Genomic DNA, 22,133 nt, shown 5'->3' with positions numbered 1-22,133 from the left:
TCGATCTGCATCGATGGTGCGCAGATGGCCTTCGCCCGCGTCAAGGTGCAGTGGGCGAAGATGAACGCCGTCAAGCTTGTGACTGAGGGGCCACCTGAGGGCAAGGAGCACCGCACGCCCGAGCGCTATTTTGATGACGTACTAGAAGGTTCCTGCATTGTAGCGGGCCAGTGTGCAAAGGACATTATCTTTGAATGAATGTATTTGTGTTTATGGAACAAAGCCTATATGCAATATATTGCTTATTGTTTTTCAAAAATATTTCCACCTGTGCGGCCGTTTATTTAAATCTGAGAGTTGGCCAGTCGTCGGCTTCAGCCCCCATGTAGAAAGTACGGGAGTGTTTGGATTGGAACGTAAACACACTTGACGCAAGCGTTTGGTCCTTGAAGGAGGTGTTTAGTGCATCGAACCAGGAAATTGGACTATGTGGCTTTATCACCCTCACTTAGCCATAGGAGTTTGACAAAACGGGAGTATAGGCGCAGCCCCTAGTTTGTTTATCCGGACTAGGGGCTGTAAACACCTAATCGGGTGGAAGCCGATCTTTCATGTAATGCGGAATAAATCGCAAGAGATTTTAACCACCGAATAGCTGACCAGCTCTCGCCGCATCATGACAGTCAGTTTTTGGCTTTCTCTACTGAGGTGTTTATCCGGGTGAACCAGAAACACAATCGCAGAAGTTCTCCCTTTACTACCCTAGCCGATAAAACGGAACGTAAGGTAGCAAGCACAGGAGCTGGGCAACCCAACTATTGACCAAAGACATGATTCGGAGCCGATGCATATAATGCAATATTCGGGGTGCTGAATTGTACTGTAAAAAGTATTCATACTTGTTGCCAACATATGGGGCTCAAAGGATCCCCTGGCGGGTTAAGTCGTACCAAAGTGTACGGTTGCAATTGATAAAAATAGTTTAAGTATAATAAAGAGTGAGCAAATGCCACATATGTTGGGCCGCAAACTGTTTCAGTTGTAATCTTATTGATACATCAAAGCGTATTTGTACAAATAATGTAATAAGAAACCGGGCTATTTAACATGCCGAGGCCAAGAGGAAGCTGCGTGGGGAACCTACAAACAGGCAAAGTGATCGTCAAAAAGGTCATCTGGATGTTTCTGCCGCACATCTATGCTTCTTGCCTCCTTGGTGTGTTGATCCTTTGAAAGGATAAGTGACGAGGCCGTCGTAAGGGGCATGTGGAAAAGAAACCTAAAAAGGGATAAAAAGAAAAAGTGAAAGTATGAGTGCCCGGATACGGTCGAGCCGTATTGTGGACCATGATCGAGTTATGCCTCCGTCTTTGCCCATGGTATTTTTAGTGCATAATTATGTATTCGTGGTACGTACGCCGCAGTGCAGTCGGGACTGAGACGGAGGCTGAATTGCTAGCCCGACTCCTGACAAGACGAACTGTCATGCTGCGGAGTAATCCAGACTCGTTTGATAGTGTCCGGGGGCTTGGCCGTCAAATTGATGTTCTGCTTGATAAGGCTGCCCTCTACTTCCGCTGCCAGGGCCGCGGTGTGCTCCTCGGTACGGAGGGAGCGTTCAATGTTTCTATTGACAGTTATGACACCGCGTGGCCCGGGCATCTTAAGCTTGAGATAGGCATAATGTGGCACCGCATTGAAGCGAGCGAATGCGGTTCGTCCGAGCAGTGCATTATAGCCACTCGGAAGGGGACGATGTAGAAGATCAAGTCTTCACTTTGGAAGTTGTCCAGCGATCCAAAGACGACTTCCAATGTGATTGAGCCCGTGCAGCGGGCGTCTACACCTAGTATTACTCCTTTAAAGGTAGTTTTGGTGGGCTTGATCCTTGACGGATCGATGCCCATCTTGCGGACTGTGTCTTCATAGAGCAGGTTGAGGTGCTGCCACCGTCCATGAGGACCCGTCTGAGGTGGAATCCGTCAATGATTGGGTCGAGGACCAGTGCGGTTGAGCTGCCGTGACGAATACTGGTCGGATGGTCCCTGTGATCGAAAGTGATTAAGCAAGATAACCATGGATTGAATTTTGGGGCGACTGGCTCTATCGCATAGACGTCCCTAAGTGCGCGTTTGCGCTCCCTCTTGGGGACGTGAGTAACGTATATCATGCTCACCGTTTTGACTTGGGGGGGGGGATTTCTTTTGTCCCCCTGTGTTCGGTGGACGGGGCTCCTCATCATCGTCCTTACTTGGCGACCCCTTCTCTTTGTCCTCGGTATGTAACTTACCGGCTTGTTTAAAGACCCAACAACTTCTGTTGGTATGATTGGCAGGTTTATCGGGGGTGCCGTGGATCTTACATGGTCGATCGAGGATTCAGTCCAAGCTGGATGAGCCCGAATTGTTTCTTTTAAATGGCTTCTTCCACTGACTAGGCTTGGAGCCGCTGAATCCGGCATTAACCGTCGTGTCGTCGTTATGATCACCGTTTGAAAGGATCGATATAGTTGACTAGAGGGGGGGTGAATAGGCAACTAACAATTTTTAGCTTTTCTTTACCAATTTAAACTTTGCATCAAAGTAGGTTGTCTAGATATGCAACTAGGTGAGCAACCTATATGATGCAACAACAATAAGCAAACAAGCAAGCAAGGGAAGTAACACAAGATAAGCTTGCACGAGTAAAGGGATGAGATAACCAAGAGTGGAGTCGGTGAAGACGAGGATGTGTTACTGAAGTTCCTTCCCTTTGAGAGGAAGTACGTCTCCGTTCAAGTGGTGTGGAGGCACAATGCTCCCCAAGAAGACACTTGGGCCACCGTATTCTCCTCATGCCCTCACACAATGCGAGATGCCGTGATTCCACTATTGGTGCCCTTGAAGGCGATGACCGAACCTTTACAAACAAGGTTGGGGCAATCTCCACAACTTAATTGGAGGCTCCCAACAACACCACGAAGCTTCACCACAATGAAGTATGGCTCCGTGATGACCTCAACCGGCTAGGGTGCTCAAACACCCAAGAGTAACAAGATCCGCGAGGGATTAGTGGGGGGAATCAAATATCTCTTGGTGGATATGTAGATCTAGGCCTTCTCAACCAATCCCTAGGAGATCAACAAGTTTGATCGGCTAGGGAGAGAGATTGGGCGAAAATGGAGCTTAGAGCAACAATGGAGCTTGGAGGTGGAAGAGGTAGTCAACTCGGAGAAGAACACACCCCTTATATAGTGAAAGAACAAATCCAACCATTATCCACTTAACCATCCCGCGACCTGCGGTACTACCGCACCAAACAAGCGGTACTACCACAAGGGCTCACGGTACTATTGCAGTGAACCGCTGTGCTACCGCTACCACGGTAGGGCCTAAGACCAGTCCTGAAGCGCTAAGGCAAGGAGCGCAGAATCTCTGGCGTGGTACTACCGCGCCCCCTTGCGGTACTCCGCAAGGCAGGAATGGCCTAGGACGGGAAGGCACAGACATATAAAAATACATCCGTGACTACTTCCGTTGAGTTTTGATACATGCAAAAATCCGACACGGTAGTACCGCAGACCTGGAGCGGTACTACCGCATATGGCGCGGATGTAAAAAAATTACATCCGCCCCTACTACCGCTCATGCTGCTGAGCCTAGCCAGAGAGCACGGTACTACCGCGCCCATGGAGCGGTACTACCGCGTATGGCACGGATGTAAAAATTTACATCCGCCCCTACTACCGCGCTAGTAGCAGCGCCGCCTGAGGCCACGGTACTACCGCTCCCGAGGTGTGGTACTACCGTGAGCACTTGTGGTACTACCACGCCAGAGGCCGGTACTACTGTAAGGGCCTGTGGTACTACCACTCCGAGGAGCAGTACTACCGCATGCCCCAGTTCAGCAACACTAGGAGACCTTCATTTTGCATAGACAAGGAGAGCCGGAGGATGCTCCAAAGAGTCAAAGGAAAGGTGGTGCAAAAGGAGTAGACGTGTATGTGATGATTCCACCCAAACCTTTCCAAAGCGGACCCCTCTTAATAGTACGGCTTTCCTATGACTCAAATCCACCGAAAAGAAACGTAGATAAACGCCGTCTTCAATAGTCTTCGAGGGGCACAAAATTGTCTTGTGCCTAGTCATGATATGTCTAAAATACTCCATGCACACGATTAGTCGGCAAAAGCATTGTTATCATCACCAAAACAACTAAGGGATAAATATGCCCTTACAATCTCCCCCTTTTTGGTGGATTGATTACAATACGGGATTTGCACAAAGGGAGATAAAAAAGAACATGGGCAAACCCCACATCTATAAAATATAGACGGGCTCCCCCTAGATGTGTGCTAACTAGAGAAGTGCATTGCACTGCACGACACGCATACTAGGATCAACAATCCCCCTATATTTTATAGACAAGGCACATCTTGTAATGATAAAGCTAACACTAAGCAGGATAATAACTATGAGCATAAAGTAAAGGGCACAAGATAGCATAGGCTCAATAAAGTAAAGGACACAAGATAGCATAGGCTCAATAAGGTATGCAAGAGTGCATATGTCTTACACCATATGATAGAAAGGTCTCACAAGCACAAACCAAACCAAAGAAAATGAGGTTCAACAAAACAAAAGCAAAGCGACAAGACGAAACACGACACATGACTCGCAAATCCTACACTCTGCCCCCCTTTGGCATCGAGACACCAAAAAGGTAGAGAGGACACCTACGACACAAGTGGTGGCTCAAGCTGAAACGATCACTCGTCATGCTCCTCGTCGGTCTCAGCAGTGGGGATGGGCTCCTCCTAAGAATCAGTCCACTTGTAACCCTGCTGTGCCATCCATTCGGCCTCTGGAGTGATGTGCTTCTTGGACCCACTAGATATGTCCTTGCCAAACGTCCTCAAGATCCTCTTGTCGTGGTGGAGACTCTCCTTGGAAGCAAAATGAGTCTTGTATTGCCCCTTGGCTTGCATGCAGAACAAGGCCTTCATCTTGGCCATCAGCTTCTTAGCCCATGAGGGCTCAGTAGAGGGAGGAGCATAACCAACAGAGCAGTCCTCATCCGCCTCCTCCTCCTCAATTTCATCCTCATCGACGTCCATCTGAGCAGCCGCTGCCTCAGCACGGGTAGTGGTGTTAGCCCACTTAGGCTTGACGCGGAGCTTGATGGGCTCGTGACAGGTCCAGACGGGGGCCTCAAACTCAACATTGGGATAAAGCTTCTCCCAAGTCTTCGAGATCAGGTGCAACAGGTAAGGACCATAGATGGGTACCTTACGGTTGAACACCGCAAACCGAAGCTCACACCACATGATATGTGAGACATCAAGTGGTTGCGTTTAAGCACGACACACCTCCTCACAAATGAGCATCATATCAACGAGATAGGCATGTACCTTATCCTTGTCACCAATACATGGGAAGAGGGTGTTGCGGAAGATCTGATACATGATGTCAAGGAATGGGTTCAGTACCCAAGTCTTCTTGCCAGTGGGAAGCTTCTTCTCAACATAGTATGGCTGGAGCTTGTTTTTGTTAGCAGACTCGGAGTTGGCATGAGGGCGAACACCAACGGGCTTGTCGAGCCCCTCATCACGAACATGTAGCAAATCCATGAAGTCCTTCCACTTGGCGGTCAACTGTTGTCCATTTGTCATCCATGTCAAAGTCCGTTCCTCATCAGAGTAGAAGTGGACCGAGGCAAAGAACCGAGCCACAATCTCAGGGTCAAAGTCCAGGTGGAACGTGCTCAAGTCCTCAATCCCAAACTGCTCCACCAGGTCCAAAGCCTCACCAAAATAGGCGCGGTGCTTATCCTCCCTCATATGATGCATGTTAATCCAGTGCGTGTCCACATAGAGGTTATTCCTGGCGTTGATCACATCCAGATAGATAAGATACTGCTACTTGGTCCAGAACAACTAATTCCCTCTGAAGTTTGCACGGGGATTCACATAGGGGTTGATCTTCCTTCGATTGACAAACTCAGCTAGTGGCATCTCATCCATGCTCATTGCTGGCTCCTTCTGCATGGTTGCGGTTGACTTGGTTCTGCGTTGGGGGGCATTGGAGCCCTTTGGAGCTTCATCTTGTTTGCGCAGACACTTCGAGCCCGTGTCGTGAACGGGGTTCGAACGACGGACATTGGAACCGGAGCCACCACCTATGACACACAACACAAGAACACGCAAGAAAAGCGAGAAGGTTCAATGCAAAGACCACAACAAAACAAATGAAACAAGTAGAAATAACATTGGGTAATTGCTATAGGGGAGGTTCGAACTCAAGGGTAGTACCGCACAAGAGAGCGGAACTAAAATTTTACTGCTGCTCCAGCCGCGGTAGTACCGCGCCGGGATGGCACGGTAGTACCGCGCCTGGAGCGGTAGTAAAATTTTACTTCCGTGCCTTGCGCGGTAGTACCGCTCCTGAGGAGCGGTAGTACCGTACGAGGTGAACACGGCTGAAGCGGTAATACCGCTCGGGAGTTGCGGTAGTACCGCTCGGGTTCAGATCTGAAAAAACAAATCTGAAAACATCTGTGCCTAAGAAGGGGTACCACGGTTGATCAAACCTACCAAGTAGCAACATACCAAATAGCATATCTACGCATCACTACTCTCCTACATCCTACTGTTGCAAGATTTGGCCTAAAATCTCAAGAACAACATGCATCTCCCCAAAAACCTAGAGACAAAACAACGAGACAAGGAGAGAGGGATTTGGGGAGAAACCTTGTTCCATGGCAAGAGGACGTGGTGGGGAACGATCCCATCGAATGGAATGCGAGGAGAGCGGCCGGAGACGGAGATCCGGCGAGGTTCTCCGGCGCCGTTCTTCGTCAGGAGAGAGAGAGAGAGAGACTTCATGGGGAAGATGAGTTGAATGGGTATGGGGGAGTTGGAACTCCCCCTGCCTGCTCTTAACCCCCACGCGCTCGCGACTGTGTGGTATTACCGCGTGTCATCGCGGTAGTCCCGCCCGGGCGGAAGTACCGCACGCGGGGCGGTATTACCGCTCTTCCAATGGCAGTAAAAAATTACTGCCATGCTAGTTGCGGTAGTACCGTGCACAACTCCTGCGGTAGTACCGTGGCAAGCCATGGTAGTACCGTGAACCCAAGAAGATGCACGTTTTGCAAACAAGAGAGGAAAACAGCCTATGCAATACAACCTTCAAGTGAACGGACACACCAACGAGCTAACACACAAGGCAACTCAAACACAAGCTTGGCACGAACAAGGGAGGGAAAAAGACAACAAGTACCAACCGCGAGACACAACCTCTCCAAGGAGAGGGCGGTGGCCGAAGCCACCTATGTTTGAGTTAATTGGTATGGCACCACGAAGAATTATCCTTGGGCCCATGACCAAAACTTGTCTTTGAAGCACAAGTACCATAACAAATGGCTAATCTGAAAGAGTCGATCAATTTATGCATAATGGGGGGAGGGAGAGTTCATTGAGAGAAAACACCCCCCTATGTCCATGCCTACACCTAAACAAGATAACAAGTTGAGTATGGTGGGGTGTGCAAGGGTTCAAGCAACATTGCTCGAATCAATGATATTTAGCTCATGCCCTAACTCGCGAAATCTTGCTTCATCCAAAGGCTTCGTGAAGATATCAACAAGGTTATCATGGGTGTTGACATAGTTGAGGTCGATCTCCCCTCGCCTAATATGATCACGGATGAAGTGATACCGAATCTCAATATGCTTTGTCTTGAAGTGTTGCACCGGGTTGAGAGAAATCTTGATGGCACTTTCAGTGTCACACCAAAGAGGCACTATGTCACAAATGACACCGTAATCCTTTAAAGTTTGCCTCATCCATAGAAGTTGTGCGCAACAACTGCCGGCGGCCACATACTCCACTTCGTTGGACGAGAGAGACACACAACTTTGCTCCTTGGAAGACCAACTCACCAAAGAGCAACCAAGGAATTGGCGCCCTCCGGAAGTTGACTTCCTATCCACTTTGTCTCCCACCCAATCAGAGTCCGGATAGCCTACAAGGTTGAAGTTTTCTCCTCTTGGGTACCATAAGCCAAAGTTTGGGGTATGAGCCAAATATCGAAAGATTCTCTTGACCGCCACAAAGTGACTTTCCTTAGGTGTGGCTTGAAACCATGCACAAATTCCCACACTCAACATGATATCCGGTCTAGATGCACAAAGGTAAAGCAAGGAGCCAATCATGGAGCGATATACCTTTTGATCCACCACTTTACCATCAGGATCTATGTCAAGTTGGCATTTGACGAGCATTGGAGTGGAAGCCGGCTTGACTTCACTTAGCTTGAATCTCTTGAGCATGTCTTGAGTGTACTTGGCTTGGTTGATGAAGGTTCCTTCTCTTCGTTGCTCGATTTCGAACCCGAGAAAGAACTTCAACTCCCCCATCATGGACATCTTGAACTTCGAGGTCATGAGAGTGGCAAATTCCTCATTGAAAGCTTTGTTAGGAGAACTAAAGATAATTTCATCAACATATAGTTGGCACACAAACAACTCCCCTTTGACCTTCTTAGTAAAAAGAGTGGGGTCAATTCTCCCAATTTCAAACCTATGATCTTGCAACAACTTGGTAAGGTGGTCATACCACGCACGTGGGGCTTGTTTAAGGCCATAGAGTGCCTTATAGAGTTGGTACACATGATCGGGGAAATACGGATCCTCGAACCCCGAGGGTTGTCTGACATACACCAACTCATTAATAGGACCATTAAGAAAAGCACTCTTCACATCCATTTGTTGCAACTTGAAGTTATGATGAGAAGCATAAGCAATCAACAAACAGAAAGATTCAAGGCGAGCAACGGGAGAAAAGGTTTCACCGTAGTCGATACCTTCGACTTGGGAGTAGCCTTGAGCTACCAAGTGCGCCTTGTTGCGGACAATAATTCCATGATGATCTTGCTTGTTCTTGAATATCCACTTGGTTCCAATGACATTATAGTTCCCCGTTGGCCTTGGCACCAATCTCCGCACCTTGTTGTGCTTGAAGTTGTTGAGTTCTTCATGCATGGCATTAAGTCATTCCGGATCTTCAAGTGTGTAGGATCGAAAGTATGTCTAGAGGGGGGTGATTAGACTACTTGACCAAATAAAAATCTAGCCTTTTCCCAATTTTAAGTCTTGGCAGATGTTAGCAACTTAGCACAAACAGGTAATCAACCTACACATGCAATTCTAAGAGTATAGCAGTGGAATGTAAAACAATTGCATATGAGGGTAAAGGGAGGAGTTTGGAGGGAGCAAACGCAATGTAGACACAGAGATTTTTGGCATGGTTCCGATAGGTGGTGCTATCGTACATCCACGTTGATGGAGACTTCAACCCACGAAGGGTAATGGTTGCGCGAGTCCACGGAGGGCTGAAAGCACAAGTGCTCCCTAGGTGGTTTTGGTAATTAATGTCAACATATCTCTTGTTGGACTAACACTTTTACCTAGTATGTTTCAGATAAGTTCAACAATGAAGTGGCATGGACTAGAGGATGTGGAACCCCTTCAAAATGCTAAGGAGAAAGGATTGTCTCAAGCTCCAAGCTCAAGACTCTACATTTTCTATTTTAGTGATCCAAGATCACATTGAGTCTATAGGAAAAGCCAATACTATCAAGGAGGGATGAGGTGTTGCTTAATGAGGCTCTTGCTCAAAGTGCTTAGTGATATGCTCCAAAGCCCTCAACCACTTTCTCACATCCACATATGACCTAAACCAAAAGTCAAACTCGGCCCCACTGATTCTTTCTATCCGGAGCCACCGAGTTCAGTTGACATAGTCACTTCCAGAAACCCTAATTAGTTTGGTCTCACCGATGGGATCTTGGTCTCATCGAGATGGGCTTGCAAACTCTCTGTTACCCATTGCAATATTTTCGGTCCGACCAAGATATGCAATCGGCCCCACCGAGTTTGCTTGGCCAACTCTCTGTTTCACTTATTACCCAAATCGGTCCCACCGAGTTTGAGTAATAGGTCAAACCGAGTTTTGGATTTACCCTAACCTTAGCACATCGGTCCCACCGAGTTGATCCAGTCGGTCCCACCGAAAACCCTAACGGTCACTAGCTTTGCTGAATCGGTCAGACCGAGTTTATCAATTCGGTCCCACCGAGATTTGAAAGTTGTGTGTAATGGTTAGATTTTGTGTGGAGGCTATATATACCCCTCCACCACCTCTTCATTCGAGGAGAGAGCCATCAGAACAAACCTACACTTCCAACCTACTTTTTCTGAGAGAGAATCACCTACACTTGTGTTGAGGCCAAGATATTCCATTCTTACCATATGAATCTTGATCTCTAGCCTTCCCCAAGTTGCTGTCCACTCAAATCTTCTTTCCACCAAATCCATATCCTGTGAGAGCGAGTTGAGTGTTGGGGAGACTATCATTTGAAGCACAAGAGCAAGGAGTTCATCATCAATACACCATTTGTTACTTCTTGGAGAGTGGTGTCTCCTAGATTGGCTAGGTGTCACTTGGGCACCTCCGACAAGATTGTGGAGTTGAACCAAGGAGTTTGTAAGGGCAAGGAGATCGCCTACTTCATGAAGATCTACCGCTAATGAGGCAAGTCCTTCGTGGGCGACGACCATGGTGGGACAGACAAGGTTGCTTCTTCGTGGACCCTTCATGGGTGGAGCCCTCCGTGGACTCGAGCAGCCGTTACCCTTCATGGGTTGAAGTCTCCATCAATGTGGATGTACGATAGCATCACCTATCGGAACCACGTCTCAAAAATCTCCGTGTCTCCAAATTGCGTTTGCACTCTCCAATCCCATCTCTTTACATTCTTGCAAGTTGCATGCTTTACTTTCCACTGCTCATATACTCTTTGTATGCTTTCTTGATATGTATTGTGTTTGTTAAACTTGTGCCAAAACTCCACTTCAACCTAAAGAAATTAAAAAGTGCAACTTTTAGCACTTAGTGTGTAATCAACCCCCTCTAGACACCTCTTCTCGATCCTTTCAATTGGTATTAGAGCTTTGGTCTCCATTGCCATGGTTTAAACACCATTGGAGGGAGATGGATGAGTCTACTTTGGGGAGTCTTAGACATAGAGTGCCTATACTGGATGGAGGGTATTTTCATGAGTGAAAAAATGAGATGCTTGAGATTTTCAATGAATATCATTTGAACAAGTATATTGCTAGCCCTTGTGCACCTCATGTTGATCCTTTGCATCCTACCCTTGATGAGTCTATTGACATGATCCGCAACCTTAGAACTGTTAATCTTATCACTAGAGGCTTGCCTATAAACTTGATTGAATGTTTGCCTACTCTTGATTGTGCCTACACTATATGGAGATTTCTTGAGGAACGCTTTCCAAATTATTCCTTGAAAGAGCTAGATGAAATTCTCCATAAGTTTATTGCCTTGATTAAGATGAGTTCCAATTCCAAAATTTGGTGACTACTTATTTGAGCTTATTAATCTTATGAGTGCCAAAGGAGATGTTGGAATCATTAGCAATATCATTTCCAAAGCTATTAGAACTCATGAAGATAACCATAGAAATGATCATTTATCTAATGAATTACCCTCTCTAGGAATTGATCAATCACAAGATGATGTTGAACATGGATACTATGATGAGGATGAGGATGGCAGTGACTATGATCTTAATGATGCAATGAGACACTTTGGTCTTATGGCAAATCTTGGTGGCTACATGGCTGGAGGAAAGGAATGTGTTCTTGATAGTGGATGTACTGATCATATGACCGGAGATAGAGATATGTTCCGTGAGCTTGCTGAAAATGACGGCCCTCGAAAGTATGTCACTTTTGGTGATAACTCAAAGGGTAAGGTGGTTGGCCTAGGTAAGGTGGCCATCTCACATGATAGCTCCATACAAAATGTCATGCTCGTTGAATCTCTTGCCTACAATTTACTTTCAGTATCTAGACTTGCTGATTTCGGTTTCAATGTCCTATTTACTGAAGTAGATTGCCAAGTGTTTCGTAGAGATAATCATAAAATAGTCTTTACCAGTATACGCAGAGGTGATCTTTACATTGTTGATTTCACTAAAAAGGCTCAACCTAGAACTTGCTTAATTGCTAAATCTTCTAAAGGTTGGTTATGGCATAGACGATTAGGTCATGTTGGTATGCGAAACCTTGACAAGCTTATTAAAGGAAATCATATCCTTGACGTTAACAATGTCATATTTGATAAGGATAGACTTTGCAGTGCTTGTCAAGCAGGTAAACAGGTTGGAGGAAGGCATCCCGTGAAGAACATCATGACCACAAGGAGACCACTCGAGCTACTTCACATGGATCTTTTTGGTCCTAACACTTACAAAAGTCTCGGTGGAAATTCTTTTGGTCTAGTTATAGTTGATGATTTTTCAAGATTTACGTGGGTGTTCTTTCTCGATGATAAATCGCAGGTCCAAAAGATCTTCAAAAACTTCGCTAGGAAGGCCCAAAATCAATTTGAAAAGTGAAAATCAAGAAGGTTCGCAGCGACAACGGAACGGAGTTCAAGAACGCAAATGTGGACACCTTTCTTGACGAATAAGGGATTTCACATGAGTTCTCGGCTACGTACACACCTCAACAAAATGGAGTTGTTGAGAGGAAGAACTGGACACTCATCGAAATGGCGAGAACGATGCTTGATGAGTACAAGACGCCAAAGCACTTTTGGGCGGAAGCGGTTGAGACAGCTTGTCATGCAACAAATTTCTTGTATCTTCACAAGCTACTCGGCAAGACGACATACGAGCTCCTCACCGGTAATAAACCACAAGTTGGATACTTTCGAGTATTCGGCTCAAAGTGCTACATTCTTGATAAGCATCGTCATTCTAAATTTGCTCCTAAGTCTCATGAAGGTTTCCTACTTGGTTATGGCTCAAACTCTCACACATACCGTGTCTACAATAATTTCACTCGAAAGGTTGAAGAGACGGTAGATGTGAAGTTTGATGAATCTAACAGCTCACAAGTAGAGCAATTGCCAATTGATGTAGGAGACAAAGAACCTTCGAAAGCAATCCAAGACTTGTCTATTGGCAAGATTCGTCCAATGGAGGTGAAGGAGAGTACCTCGTCTGTCCAAGTGGAAGCTTCTACCTCACGACAAGATGAACCAAGAGTTGATACGGAAGCATCCACAAGTGGTACACACCAAGATGAAGAAAACAAGGAAGTACACCAAGATGAACACCAACAACCTCCTTCTCCACCACGACAAGAGAACGACAACGTCAACAACGAAGAAGGCCAAGAAGAAGAACAAGATGAAGAAGATGTTCAACCAAGATCCAAGCAAAAGCTTTCACGAGTTCGAGCAAGAATTGCTAAAGACCATCCCGTCGAGCAAATCTACAATGATATCCAAACCGGGAGAATCACTCGCTCAAAAACTCGTTTAGCTAACTTTTGTGAACACTATTCATTCATCTCTAGCATTGAACCTATGAAGGTTGAAGAAGCTTTGGAAGATCCGGATTGGATAAATGCCATGCATGAAGAGCTACACAACTCTGAGAGAAATCAAGTTTGGACATTAGTTGAGAAGCCCGACAACAACCACAACATCATCGGTACCAAATGGGTGTTTCGCAACAAGCAAGATGAAGATGGACAAGTAGTTCGCAACAAAGCATGTCTCATCGCCCAAGGCTACACTCAGGTCGAAGGTATGGACTATGGTGAGACATATGCCCCCGTTGCTAGACTTGAGTCCATTCGCATCTTACTTGCCTATGCTAATCATCATGATATCACCTTGTACCAAATGGACATTAAAAGTTCTTTTCTGAATGGTGAAATAGAGGAGGAAGTTTATGTTAAGCAACCTCCCGGATTTGTCAATCCTAAGAAACCTAGTCATGTTTACAAACTTCACAAAGCTCTTTATGGTCTTAAACAAGCTCCTAGAGCATGGTATAAATGCTTGACCAAGTTCCTTATTGAAAAAGGCTTTGAAATTGGAAAAATAGATTTTACTCTTTTTACTAAAAGGGTTAATGGAGAACTACTTGTGTGCCAAATTTATGTCGATGATATTATATTTGGATCAACTAACCCTCATTTTAGTGAAAAGTTTGGAAAGCTAATGTCGGAGAAGTTTGAGATGTCAATGATGAGTGAACTCAAATTCTTTCTTGGTTTGCAAATCAAGCAAACTAAGGAAGGTACCTTTGTCTCTCAAACGAAGTACACCAAGGACTTATTCAAGAAGTTCAATATGCAAGAATGCAAAGGTATGACTACACCCATGCCTACTAGTGGACATCTTGATTTAACCAAAGATGGTGAACCGGTTGATCAAAAGGTTTATCGCTCTATGATTGGTTCATTGTTATATCTATGTGCTTCACGTCCCGATATTATGCTAAGTGTGTGCATGTGTGCACGATATCAAGCCGCTCCTAAAGAATGTCATCTTAAGGCCGTGAAAAGGATAGTGAGATACTTAATCCATACACCAAATTTTTGCATTTGGTACCCAAAGAGGGCCTCCTTTGATCTTGTTGGCTACTCTGACTCGGACTATGCCGGTGACAAGGTTGATAGAAAGTCCACTTCGGGTACTTGTCAATTTCTTGGTAGATCTCTTGTGTCTTGGTCTTCCAAGAAACAAAACTTGGTATCCTTTTCCACCGCCGAAGCGGAATACATTGCCGCTGGATCATGTTGTGCTCAATTACTTTGGATGACCCAAACTCTTAAAGATTATGGGATATCTGTGAAACATGTTCCATTACTTTGTGACAATGAAAGTTCTATTAAGATTGCTCACAATCCCGTGCAACATCCTCGAACTAAGCATATTTAAGTTCTTCATCATTTCATTCGAGATCATGTTGCCAAAGGGGACATTAATCTTAAGCATGTTCGCACCGAAAAGCAGTTTGCTGATATATTCACGAAACCACTTGATGATAAAGTGTTTTGCAGGTTAAGAGGTGAATTGAACATCATTGATGCTTCAGACATGGAGTAGGAACTCCATTTGATACATGCAAGGCATGAGTCTATGACTGATCCTTGATATTTATCTTATGTTGACTATCTTAACTCTTGGATATATTTGCACCTTGCATGTTATCTAACCCGTGTAGGTACTTGGATGAATCTAAATCTATGAAATTGCAACTCACTCACATCTTGAGCAATTTCTATATCACCAAGTCTCTACACATTGGTGGATGAAGACAAGGAAGCACGCAACCATTCAAACATATCCTTTGACAAATTTTATGTTGAGTTTCATGATTGTCATTTTGGATATACAAGTGCTCTTCCTTGCAATAACTAACCCATGTAGGTAGATGAACTCAAACTCCAAGTGGTGCTCCCAACTCTTGATGAGCTACATCAACCTTGAGCAACCCACACAAGTTCAACTACATGATCATGATCAATGCCACCACCCAAGGTATGTTATTCCATCTTGGAGAAGCTTTACTCCAAGTCATGAGTCAAAGCAACTCGACAAGATGTGAATACATAAAAAAGCTTAAATGAAAAATGGTAACCCCATTTTGAGATTAAACGATGAGTATGACCTATGATCAAGTCATCTCACTTGACTCCTAAGTCAATATACTCTAACATAGGTGACTTTGTCGCCGACCAATTCTAGATGAAGTTCTCTTGTGTTCCTTTTTTCATGCTCTTGCATTTGTCTCATGCATATTTGTTTCCAACTTCATCTAGACTTCTTTTTAGTTTCTTTTATTTTCTGTTCTGCATTCCCTGCATCAAATTCATTGCAAATCTTTCAATTAATTCCTTACAAATCCTTGCGAGATCTTACTTGTCTAGTGAGCTGAGGTGACAAGTGTTTTCTCTGCGATGAACTCGGTCTCACCGGTCTGATGCTTTTGGTCCAACTGAATCCTCTCAGTACAACCGAACCATACAACTCGGTGTCACCAATTTCACTACAGGAAAGACATCTTGCCACTTGCTTCTGCATTCTTTTTTGATCTAGCTCCACTCAATGAATCTTGTCCTCGACCAGCATCCCATTCAACTTGCTGCTTTGTTCTATAACTCAAGGACCAAACCCATCATGACAAAATCCAGAAGAACCCTTCTTGGAAATTGATGTCAAAGGGTGAGAGAGAGATCACATCAAAGCTTAATCATATCTATAGGGGGAGAGAATACTCAAGGGAAGAAAGAGTAATCATCAAGGACCCCAGATGCTTGGTGTTCAAGAGGAGATAAGTCACATGTGTTCAAGAGGGGAAAGACATGTTCATATTCGCTTGTTTGCATTAGCTCTATTTATTTCCTTTGATTTGAGCTCTGATTTTGCTCTGATTTTCTGTTCCCTATCTTCTCCCAGTATCACATGCTAGATTCAGGGGGAGCAAGACATCTAAGGGAAGGAAATCCTTGATTTATTGCACATCTTTACCTTTGGGGACATGTCTATATCCAATGTGGTACTTAGTACTCACTCTACATGTCATCCCAGTCTTGGTACTCTTGTGGTTTCTTTTGTTTGCTCTGGCCAGTAGGTGTATCTGTGTTATCTAACCTTGTTTACGTAGGTTCATTCCATCCTAAGCCAACTCAAGACCACAAGGTAAGTATATGCATCACATTCATGCGTATGAGAAATTCTTGCTGATGTACATACTGTTTGCAAGAAGGACTCATGAGTATGAAGGTACATTTCTCATATTCACATCATTTGCTTTGATGCATATAGGCAAGATACATGTAACACATTGCTTACTCTGTCGTGTTTATGCATTCACATGCTTCTATATTCCATATTCACATGATTGCATACATGTAGGGGGAGCCTATGCATGTTACATGTCTTTCCAAAGCTTTACTTACTATTCTCGATATCTTTATCTAAAGCTTTGATGTATGTTGTCATCAATTACCAAAAATGGGGAGATTGAAAGCACAAGTGCTCCCTAGGTGGTTTTGGTAATTAATGTCAACATATCTCTTGTTGGACTAACACTTTTACCTAGAATGTTTTAGATAAGTTCAACAATTATGTGGCATGGACTAGAGGATGTGGAACCCCTTCAAAATGCTAAGGACAAAGGATTGGATCAAGCTCCAAGCTTAAGACTCTACATTTTCTATTTTAGTGATGCAAGATCACATTGAGTATATAGGAAAAGCCAATATTATCAAGGAGGGATGAGGTGTTGCTTAATGAGGCTCTTGCTCAAAGTGCTTAGTGATATGCTCCAAAGCCCTCAACCACTTTCTCACATCCACATATGACCTAAACCAAAAGTCAAACTCGGCCCCACCAATTCTTTCTATCCGGAGCCACCGAGTTCAATTGACATAGCCACTACCAGAAACCCTAATCAGTTCGATCTCACCGATGGGATCTCGGTCTCACCGAGATGGGCTTGCAAACTCTCTTTTACCCATTGCAATATTTTCGGTCCCACCGAGATGCAATCGACCCCACCGAGTTTGCTTGACCAACTCTTTGTTTCGCTTATTATCCAAATCGGTCCCACCGAGTTTGAGTAATCGGTCAAACCGAGTTTTGGATTTACCCTAACCCTAGCACATCGGTCCCACCGAGTTGATCCAGTCAGTCCCACCAAAAACCCTAACGGTCACTAGCTTTGCTGAATCGGTCCGACCGAGTTTATCAATTCGGTCCCACCGAGATTGGCAAGTTGTGTGTAACGGTTAGATTTTGTGTGGAGGCTATATATACCCCTCCACCACCTCTTCATTCGAGGAGAGAGCCATCAGAACAAACATACACTTCCAACCTACTTTTTATGAGAGATAACCACCTACACTTGTGTTGAGGCCAAGATATTCCATTCTTACCATATGAATCTTCATCTCTAGCCTTCCCCAAGTTGCTTTCCACTCAAATATTATTTCCACCAATTCCATATCCTGTGAGAGAGAGTTGAGTGTTGGGGAGACTATCATTTGAAGCACAAGAGCAAGGAGTTCATCATCAATACACCATTTGTTACTTCTTGGAGAGTGGTGTCTCCTAGATTGGCTAGGTGTCACTTGGGAGCCTCCGACAAGATTGTGGAGTTGAATCAAGGAGTTTGTAAGGGCAAGGAGATTGCCTACTTCGTGAAGATCTACCGCTAGTGAGGCAAGTCCTTTGTGGGCGACGACCATGGTGGGATAGACAAGGTTGCTTCTTCGTGGACCCTTCGTGGGTGGAGCCCTCCATGGACTCGCGCAGCCATTACCATTCATGGGTTGAAGTCTCCATCAACGTGGATGTACGATAGCATCACCTATCGGAACCACATCTCAAAATTCTCCGTGTCTCCAAATTGAGTTTGCACACTCCAATCCCATCTCTTTACATTCTTGCAAGTTGCATGCTTTACTTTCCGCTGCTCATATACTCTTTGCATGCTTGCTTGATATGTATTGTGTTTGTTAAACTTGTGCCAAAACTCCACTTCAACCTAAAGAAATTAAAAAGTGCAACTTTTAGCACTTAGTGTCTAATCACCCCCCCCCCCCTAGACACCTCTTCTCGATCATTTCAAGGGCTCCACCCATGAAGGGTCCACGAAGAAGCAACCTTGTCTATCCTACCATGGCCATCGCCCATGAAGGACTTGCCTCACTAGGGTAGATCTTCATGAAGTAGGCGATCTCCTTACCCATACAAACTCCTTGGTTCAACTCCACAATCTTGACGGAGGCTCCCAATTGACACCTAACCAATCTAGGAGACACCACTCTCCAAAAGGTAATAGATGGTGTGTTGATGATGAAGTCCTTGCTCTTGTGCTTCAAATGATAGTCTCCTCAACACTCAACTCTCTCTCATAGGATTGGATTTTGCAGAAAGATGATTTGAGTGGAAAGCAACTTGAGGGAGGCTAGAGATCAAGATTTACGTGGTTGGAATGGAATATCTTGACCTCTACACAAGTGTAAGTGGTTCTCTCTCAGAAAATGTATGTTGGAAGTGTAGGCATACTATGACGGCTCTCTCCACGAATTAAGAGTGGGTGGAGGGGTATAAATAGCCTCCACACAAAATCTAACCGTTACACACAAATCACCAAACTCGGTGGGACCGAATCATACAACTCGGTCAGACCGATTTAGTACATAATGTGACTGTTAGGGTTTTCGGTGGGGCCGACATGTCAACTCGGTGGGACCGATTCCATTAGGGTTAGGGCATAACGTAATCACGGTGAGACCGATTACCCAAACTTGGTGGGACCGATTTTGCAAATAGGCAAACAGAGAGTTGGCCAGGCAAACTCGGTGGGACTGATTCGCTCATCTCGGTTAGACCGAAACTTTACGAAGGGGAAACAGAGAGTTTGCATTGCAATCTCAATGAGACCGAGATCCCTATCAGTGAGACCAAATTGATTAGGGTTTCTGGCAGTGGCTATGTCAAGTGAACTCGGTAGCGCCGGATAGGAAATTTCGGTGGGGCCGAGTTTGACTTTTGGTTTGGAACATATGTGGATAAGAGAAAGTAGTTGAGGGTTTTTGGAGCATATCACTAAGAATTATGAGCAAGTAACTCATTGAGCAACACCTTATCCCCTTTTAATAGTATTGGCTTTTCCTATGGACTCAATCTGATCTTGGATCACTAAAATGAAAAATGTAGAGTCTTGTGCTTTGAGCTTGAGCCAATATTTTGTCCTTAGCATTTTGAGGGGTTCACTTTCTAATCCATGCCATGCCAATCATTGAGCTTTCCTGAAATATTTATCTTCAAATAGCATTAGCTCAATGAGCTATATGTTGTTAAGAATTACCAAAACCACCCAGGGATAGTTGCACTTTCAAAGCGCCTCATAGACCTTTTGGTGTTCAACACAAGAGACAAATGTGTGATTTTCACAATAGTTTGCCAATTGTCTACGATTGCTTACCCCCTTTCGTATGCTTCCAAGCACATTTGTCCTGAGATGACCCTTGGTACATATCTTGTATGCAATCTTGGCGGCACGACGCTCCAATTCCTCCTCAGGAGTGAGTTGAGGAGTGGTTACTTGATCATCTTGAGCATCGTGTTGAGCTTGTTCTTGATCTTGAGCTTGCTCGGAGGAGAGAACTTGACCTTGGGCATCACTTGGTGGTTCAACGCCATCTTGAGGTTGATCTCGCCCTTGGTATTGTTCATGAGATTGAGGGCCTTCACTTTGTTCTTCGAAAGCGTGTGGGTCTTGGGTTGGTGATGGTTCCACTTGAGTGGAACATTGTCCTTCTCCTTCGGCCACAAGGGGTTCCTCAATGGGTAGGCTAAACCCAACACCCATTCTTCTTATGGCTTGGGGAGGAATTTCATCACCTACATCACAAGTACCACTTTGCTCCACTTGGGAGCCGTTATTCTCATCAAACTCCATGTTACACGTCTCCTCAATAAGTCCCGTGGACTTATTGAGGACACAGTAAGCATGAGAGTTTGTAGCATAACCAACAAATATGCCCTCATGAGTTCTAGCCTCAAATTTAGACAAACTAACACCTTTCTTGAGAATGAAAGACTTACACCCGAACACGCAGAAGTACTTGAGGTTGGGCTTGTTACCGGTGAGTATCTCATATGGAGTCTTGTTCAAGCCTTTGCGGAGGTAGAGCCGATTGGATGCATGACACACGGTGTTGATGGCTTTGGTCCAAAAGTTGTATGGAGACTTGAACTCTGCCATCATGGTTCTTGCCGCATCCATCAACGTTCGATTCTTCCTCTCTTCTACACCATTTTGTTGAGGGGTGTAAGGTGCGGAATATTGATGTTTGGTCCCCTCATCACTAAGAAACTCATCCAAGGTGTAGTTCTTGAACTCGGTGCTGTTGTCACTTCTTATTCTCAAGATCTTTGCACTGTGTTGATGTTGAGCTTCATTTGCAAAGTCAATGACGGTTTGTTGGGTCTCACTCTTCCTCTTGAAGAAGTACACCCAAGTGTATCTTGAATAGTCATCCACAATCACCAAGCAATACTTTCCACCCCAAGACTATCAAAGGATGGAGGCCCAAAGAGATCCAACTGAAGGAGTTCCAAAGGCCTCTTTGAGTAAATGATAATCGTGGGAGGGTGAGCCTTCTCATGTAGCTTTCCTTCAATGCAGGCACTGCAAGCATGATCTTTGGTAAAACTAACATTTGTTAGTCCACGGACATGGTCCCCCTTGAGAAGACTTTGCAAAGATCTCATACTGACATGGTCTAAACGGCGATGCCAAAGCCATCCCGCGTCAACTTTAGCCATAAGGCATGTCGCGGTCTTAGTGGGGTCGCTCCGAAAAGTTAATCACATAGAGACCGTTTTCGACATGCCCAACAAAGGCTACTTTAAGAGTCTTGCTCCACAAGAGGGCCACGGTATCAATATCAAATAAAGTGGCAAAGCCCATGATTGCAAGTTGATGAACGAAAAGTAAATTGTATGCAAGGGACTCAACAAGCATGACCTTCTCGATCGTGAGATCATGAGAAATGACAACCTTGCCAAGACCCAATACCTTAGAGGATGAGGCATCACCCCACTCGACATTGGTGGGCATATATGGAATGTTTTCCACGTCCACCACCAAGTCCTTGCTTCCGGTCATATGATTAGTGGTCCACTATCGAGCAACCATGATCCCCCACCGAAAGCAAACACCTACAAGAGATCAATGCTTGGTTTTAGGTACCCATTTTGTAATGGGTCCTTTGATGTTAGTGACAAGGTTCTTAGGACCCCAAATAGACCATTCAATGTACTCATAAGGAGAACCAACAAATTTAGCATAAACATGTCCATCACTAGCACGACATAACACATAGGAAGGTTTAAAGTTGCCGGCGTTGTTGGAAGGGGTGGCATTGCCCTTCTTGACACCACCACCCTTCACATTGTTCTTCTTCTTCTTAGAGGCACCCTCTCCCTCTTTGACAAAAGTTTGCATGAGAGGAGGAGGTCGTTTGGCCCTGTCATTCTTCTTCTTGTTCTTGTACTTGGGTGCAAACCCAATCCCTTCCTTGGCCACAACTTCGTTTTGATTGCTCAAAAGATTGTTGAGGTTCTTCTCACCTTGTATGCACGACATAAGGCCTTTCTCAAGTCGATCCTTCAACTTTGCATTCTCCTCAACAATATGCACATGCTCACAACAAGGGTTAGTAGCATTTGCATTATCAATTAAAACCATATGAAGAAAAGTGGCTTTCTCCTTGGTTAGCCTCACTTGGAGTTGATCATGAGACTC

This window comes from Triticum dicoccoides, chromosome 2A, assembly GCF_002162155.2.
Source record: "Triticum dicoccoides isolate Atlit2015 ecotype Zavitan chromosome 2A, WEW_v2.0, whole genome shotgun sequence".
Classification (NCBI taxonomy): Eukaryota; Viridiplantae; Streptophyta; class Magnoliopsida; order Poales; family Poaceae; genus Triticum; species Triticum dicoccoides.
This window is presented reverse-complemented; position numbering follows the sequence as displayed.